We start from the raw sequence: 6,040 nt of genomic DNA, 5'->3' as shown, positions 1-6,040 counted from the left end.
CATTAGTTTTGGATACTGATTTAAACCCTATTACTAAAATTGCTTATTTCTTTTCCTGATGAGCCATTCAGGCTCCTTGAAGCCTAAAGGTCAAAGGTTGTCAAAAAAATCTTATTAACAATACATAATATCTGTTAACCACTGGACTCAATTCATCTGTCTTGGGTGGTCAAAGACCAAATCTCTATGCAATTAGACTAGACTGTACAACTAAAAATATTCCACTAGGAAAACATGAAATAAAATAGTTGAGAGGTATATACATCAATAAAACAGCAATCCAATGATCTAAAAATATCCAAATACATCTTGATGTTAACACCAGACCAGCTCAAAAAGTAAACTTTGAGGTCATTATATTAGAAAGGGGGATCTAAAAGGAAAATAAATAAAGAGGAGGTTAGACCAAAGGGAATCAAATTTTGCCTGACACGAGAAATATATGGTGGTTAGAGGAGGAACAGACCCTTTCATCATGACAGCTTAAGCCTTTCCATTTCAAAATCTACAAATGGTTCATCATTCATTTTGTAGGTCACATTTTGTGGTTGAAAACTACTCCATTTCACAAATTAACTTACAATTAATATTGATTGTAAGTCAAGAGCAATTCAGTATACTTACAATAAATCTTAGTTGTAAGTTTTTTTGTGAAATCGACTACAGGCATTTTGCAAGACAGCATAACTACCCTAGGAAGATGACGTTCCTCTGTTGTCACCTGGGGATGTACAAGGCTGCATGGTATAACAGGCAGTTTGGGTCTTAAAAATTATCATGGCATTGTAGATGATAGGACATAACTTTGAAAGTATGCCACACAAAAATATTATAAAGTTGCCTAAATTTGGCTGAGTGGCTTTAGACTAGATTTAAAAAATTGTCTACAACAGAGAGAAACCAGATGCTCCGCAGGGTGCAGCTTTATACGACTGCAGAGGTCGAACCCTGAACAGTTGGGGCAAGTATGGACACAACATTTAAGCTTGATACAGCTCTAAAATTGGATTGTGATTAAATGACTTAAATACTTGACACAACATAGGTTTCTGACACAGAATGAATGTGGTCTAAGAACTTAAACTTAAAAACTTAAATTTTTATCGAGCCTGCAACTTTTGTTGCAGAAAGCTCGACAGGGATAGTGATCGGGCTGTGGCGGCTACGGCGGCTACCGCATCGGCGTTAGCTAACTTCTTAAAAGCTTTATATTTTAGAAGGTAGAGGACCTGGATGCTTCATACTTTGTATATAGATGCCTCATGTTACAAAGTTTAGGTCAGTCACATGTCAAATGTCCTTGACCTCATTTATATGGTTCAGTGACCACTTGAAAAAAAAGTTCAGATTTTTTGTAATGTTGAATTCTCTCTTATTATAAGTAATAGGATAACTATATTTGGTATGTGTGTACCTTGCGAGGTCCTCATGCCCGTCAGACAGTTTTCACTTGACCTCAACCTCATTTTAATGGATCAGTGAACAAGGTTAAGTTTTGGTGGTCAAGTCCATATCTCAGATACTATAAGCAATAGGGCTAGTATATTCGGTGTATGGAAGGACTGTAAGGTGTACATGTCCAACTGGCAGGTGTCATCTGACCTTGACCTTGTTTTCATGGTTCAGTGGTTATAGTTAAGTTTTTGTGTTTTGGTCTGTTTTTCTCATACTTTATGCACTAGATCTACTATATTTGTTGTATGGAATGATTGTAAGGTCTATATGTCCAGCGGGCAGATGTCATCTGACCTTGACCTCATTTTCATGGTTGAGTGGTCAAAGTAAAGTTTTTGAGTTTTGGTCTTTTTATCTAATACTATATGCCATAGGTCAACTATATTTGGTGTATGGAAATATTTTATGATCTATTTGTCAGTCGCACAGGTTTTATTTGACCTCGACCTCATTTTCACGGTTCATTGCTCAGTGTTAAGTTTTTTGTGTTTTGGTCTATTTTTCTTAAACTATAAGTAATAGTTCAACTATATTTGTTGTATGGAAGCATTGATAGCTGTACATGTCTGCCTGGCATGGTTCATATAACCTTGACCTCATTTTCATGGTTCATTGGTCTTTGTTTAGTTATCTTGGTTAATGTTAAGTTTATGTGACAGTTTTTAATAATGCTTTATACTTAGGACTTTCAACATAACATCAAATTAATGATTAGTAAAGAAGGCGAGACATTTCAGCGTGTGCACTCTTGTTTAAATTAGACATTTACCTATTATGGTCCAATATAAAAAAACTATATACATAATTAGATTCAGCATATTATAGATTTTTTGATGAAATCAAATAATGTTCAATTTTAGAACCTTTAGACCTTAATATGGGCCAATTTGATAACCAGGCCCAAACAGCAAAAATCTAAATACATGGTTAGATTCAGCATATTAATGAACCCCATACATTAAATTTTTGGTTAAATCAAACAAAGTTTAATTTTTGACCTTTTGGACCTTAATGTAGACCAATTTGAAAATGGGACAATACTGTGTAATTGAATATTTCTTGCTATTGTGTAAAACTGTGCAATTGAAGATTTCTTGCTATTGCACAATACTGTGCAATTGAAGATTTCTTGCTATTGCTCAATACTGTGCAATTGAAAGTTTATTGCTATTGCACAATACTGTACAATTGAAGATTTCTTGCTATTGCGGAATATTGTGCAATTGAAAATTTCTTGCTATTGCACAAAACTGTGCAATTGAAGATTTCTTGCTATTGCTGAATACTGTGCAATTGAAAATTTCTTGCGATTGCACAATACTTAATATAATAATTTTGGGATCCTGATTTGGACCAACTTTAAAACTGGGCCCGTAATCAAAAATCTAAGTACATGTTTAGATTCAGCATATCAAAGAAGCACAAGAATTCAATTTTTGATGAAATCAAACTTAGTTTAATTTTGGACCCTTTGGACTTTTATGTAGACCAATTTGAAAACGGGACCAAAAATTAAGAATCTACAGACACAGTTAGATTTGGCATATCAAAGAACCCAAATTATTCAATTTTTGATGAAATAAAACAAAGTTTAATTTTGGACCCTATGGGCCCCTTATTCATAAACTGTCCAGACCTCAACTCCTAAAATCAATCCAAACCTGTCTTTCATGGTCATAAACCTTGTATTTATAATTCATTGATTTTTATTCACTAAAACTAAAGTTAAAGTGCGAAAACCAACCAAGAAAATGCTTATTTGGGCCCTTTTTGGCCCCTAATTCCTAAAATGTTGGGACCAAAACTCCTTAAATCAATCCCAATCTTCCTTTTGTGGTCATAAACCTTGTGTTAAAATTTCATAGATTTCTATAAACTTATACTAAAGTTATTGTGCAAAAACCAGGAAAAATGCTTATTTGGGACCTGTTTTTGGCCCCTAATTCCTAAACTGCTGGGACTAAAACTCCCAAATTCAATCCCAACCTTCCTTTTTTGATCATAGACCTTATGTTGAAATTTCATGATTTCTGTTTACTTATGCTAAAGTAAACGTGCAAAAACCAAGGAAAATGCTTATTTGGGCCCTTTTTGGCCACTTATTTCTAAACTGTTTTCGGACCAAAACACCCAAAATCAATCCCAACCTTCCTTTAATGGTCATTAACCTTGTGTATTAATTTCATAGATTTCTTTTTACTTTTACTAATGTTAGAGTGCGAAAACCAAAGGTCTTCGGACTTTCAATTTTTGCGGTCATATAAAAACAGTTGTAATTTTGTGTAGAGGTAATTTCTCACTTATGCGTAAATGGATAACTAGTTAGTTTTCATCTGACCTTGACCTCATTTCATGGGGTCAGTGAACATTGATATATTTTTGTAGTAAGTTCATATCTTAGATACTATAAGCCATAGGTCTAGTATATTTGGTGTATTGAAGGACTGTAAGGTGTACATGTCCAACTTGCAGATGTCATATGACCTTAACCTCATTTCTCGGTTTAGAGGTTTAAAGTTAGTTTTTGTGTTAATGTCTTTTTTTATCGAGCCTTTTGACTTATGTTTGAGAAGCAAGACAGCAATCCTACATTCTGTTGTTGGCGGCGTCCACAAATATTCACTCTGTGGTTAAAGTTTTTGGAATTTTAATAACTTTCTTAAACTATCCTGGATTTCTACCAAACTTGTTTAGGATCATACTAAAGATAGTATCCAGAAATAAATTTAGAAGAAAAAAAAATCCTTTTAATCTGTATTTTACTTATAAATGGACTTAGTTTTAGGAAACATTACATTCACTCTGTGGTTAAAGTTTTTAAAGTTTTAATAACTTTTTTAAACTATCCTGGATTTGTACCAAACTTGAACAAAAAGCTTGTTTAAGATCAAAAGCTAGTATCTAGAAGGAAATATTGTTAAATTTTGTAGCTCTTTTTTTGTATTTTGCTTATAAATGGACTTAGTTTTTATTCCAGTTAACATAACATACAGTCTGCAGTTAAAGTTTTAACCAGATGCTCCACAGGGCACAGCTTTATACAACCGCAGAGGTTGAACCCTGAATGGTTGGGGCAAGTATGGACACAACATTCAAGCTGGATTCAGCTCTAAATTTGGATTGTGATTAAATAGTTGACACAGCATAGGTTTCTGACACAGAATGAATGTGGTATAATGAACTTAAAATTTTTGTTTTGCCTTTGAGCTATTCACTATGCTGTTGAATATTAATCCTCTCAAAAAAATGTTTGAAGAAATTTTCTTTTTATTTATGAAATTTCAAATGATAAAAATTGAACACCCACCTCTCCCAATTTTTTTTCACATCCCATTATCCTTTATTTCAAAACTGATCTCAATTCAAATTTCTAATGGAGTTTGCAACAATAACAACTCATTTAAATACATCATAAAATATTAAAATTTAAAAAAGTGCTTGTTATCACTGAATGGTAAAGATTGTTTTAATTTATCAGTTGGTAGTAAAAGTGAATATACATTGTATATTGTATAAAACAATGATTTAAGTTGATTCAACTACCTATTCTGGACAAAGAAAGATAACTCCAATTGAAATTCTTGCTATTGCACAATATTGTGCAATTGAAGATTTCTTGCTATTACTCAATACTGTGCAATTGAAAGTTTATTGCTATTGCACAATACTGTACAATTGAAGATTTCTTGCTATTGCACAATACTGTGCAATTGAAAGTTTCTTGCTATTGCACAATACTGTGCAATTGAAGATTTCTTGTTATTGCTGAGTACTGTGCAATTGAAAATTTCTTGCTATTGCACAGTACTTAATATAATAATTTTAGATCCTGATTTGGACCAACTTGAAAACTGGGCCAATAATAAAAAATCTAAGTACATTTTTAGATTCAGCATATCAAAGAACCCCAAGGATTCAATTTTTGTCAAAATCAAACTAAGTTTAATTTTGGACCCTTTACACCTTAATGTAGACAATTTGAAAACGGGACCAAAAATTTAGAATCTACACACACAGTTAGATTTGGCATTTCAAAGAACCCAAATTTTTCAATTTTTGATGAAATCAAACAAAGTTTAATTTTGGACCCTTTGGGCCCCTTGTTCCTAAACTGTTAGGACCAAAACTCACAAAATCAATACCAACCTTCCTTTTATGGTCATAAACCTTGTGTTTAAATTTCATAGATTTGAATTTACTGATACTAAAGTTATGGTGCAAACACCAAGAAAAATGCTTAATTGGACCCCTTTTTGGCCCCTAATTCCTAAACTGTTAGGACCAAAACTCACAAAATCAACACCAACCTTCATTTTGTGGTCATAAACCTTGTGTTTAAATTTCATAGAATTTTTATTCACTTATACTAAACTTATGGTGCGAAAACCAAGAAAAATGCTTATTTGGACCCCTTTTTGGCCCCTAATTCCTAAACTGTTGGAACCAAAACTCCCAAAATCAATACCAACCTTCCTTTTATGGTCATAAACCTTGTGTTTAAATTTCATAGATTTGAATTTACTGATACTAAAGTTATGGTGCAAACACCAAGAAAAATGCTTAATTGGACCCCTTTTTGGCCCCT

The sequence above is a fragment of the Mytilus trossulus genome, chromosome 9 (genome assembly GCF_036588685.1).
Source record: "Mytilus trossulus isolate FHL-02 chromosome 9, PNRI_Mtr1.1.1.hap1, whole genome shotgun sequence".
Classification (NCBI taxonomy): Eukaryota; Metazoa; Mollusca; class Bivalvia; order Mytilida; family Mytilidae; genus Mytilus; species Mytilus trossulus.
The sequence above is the reverse complement of the archived record's forward strand: the minus strand, read 5'-3'. Positions refer to the sequence as shown.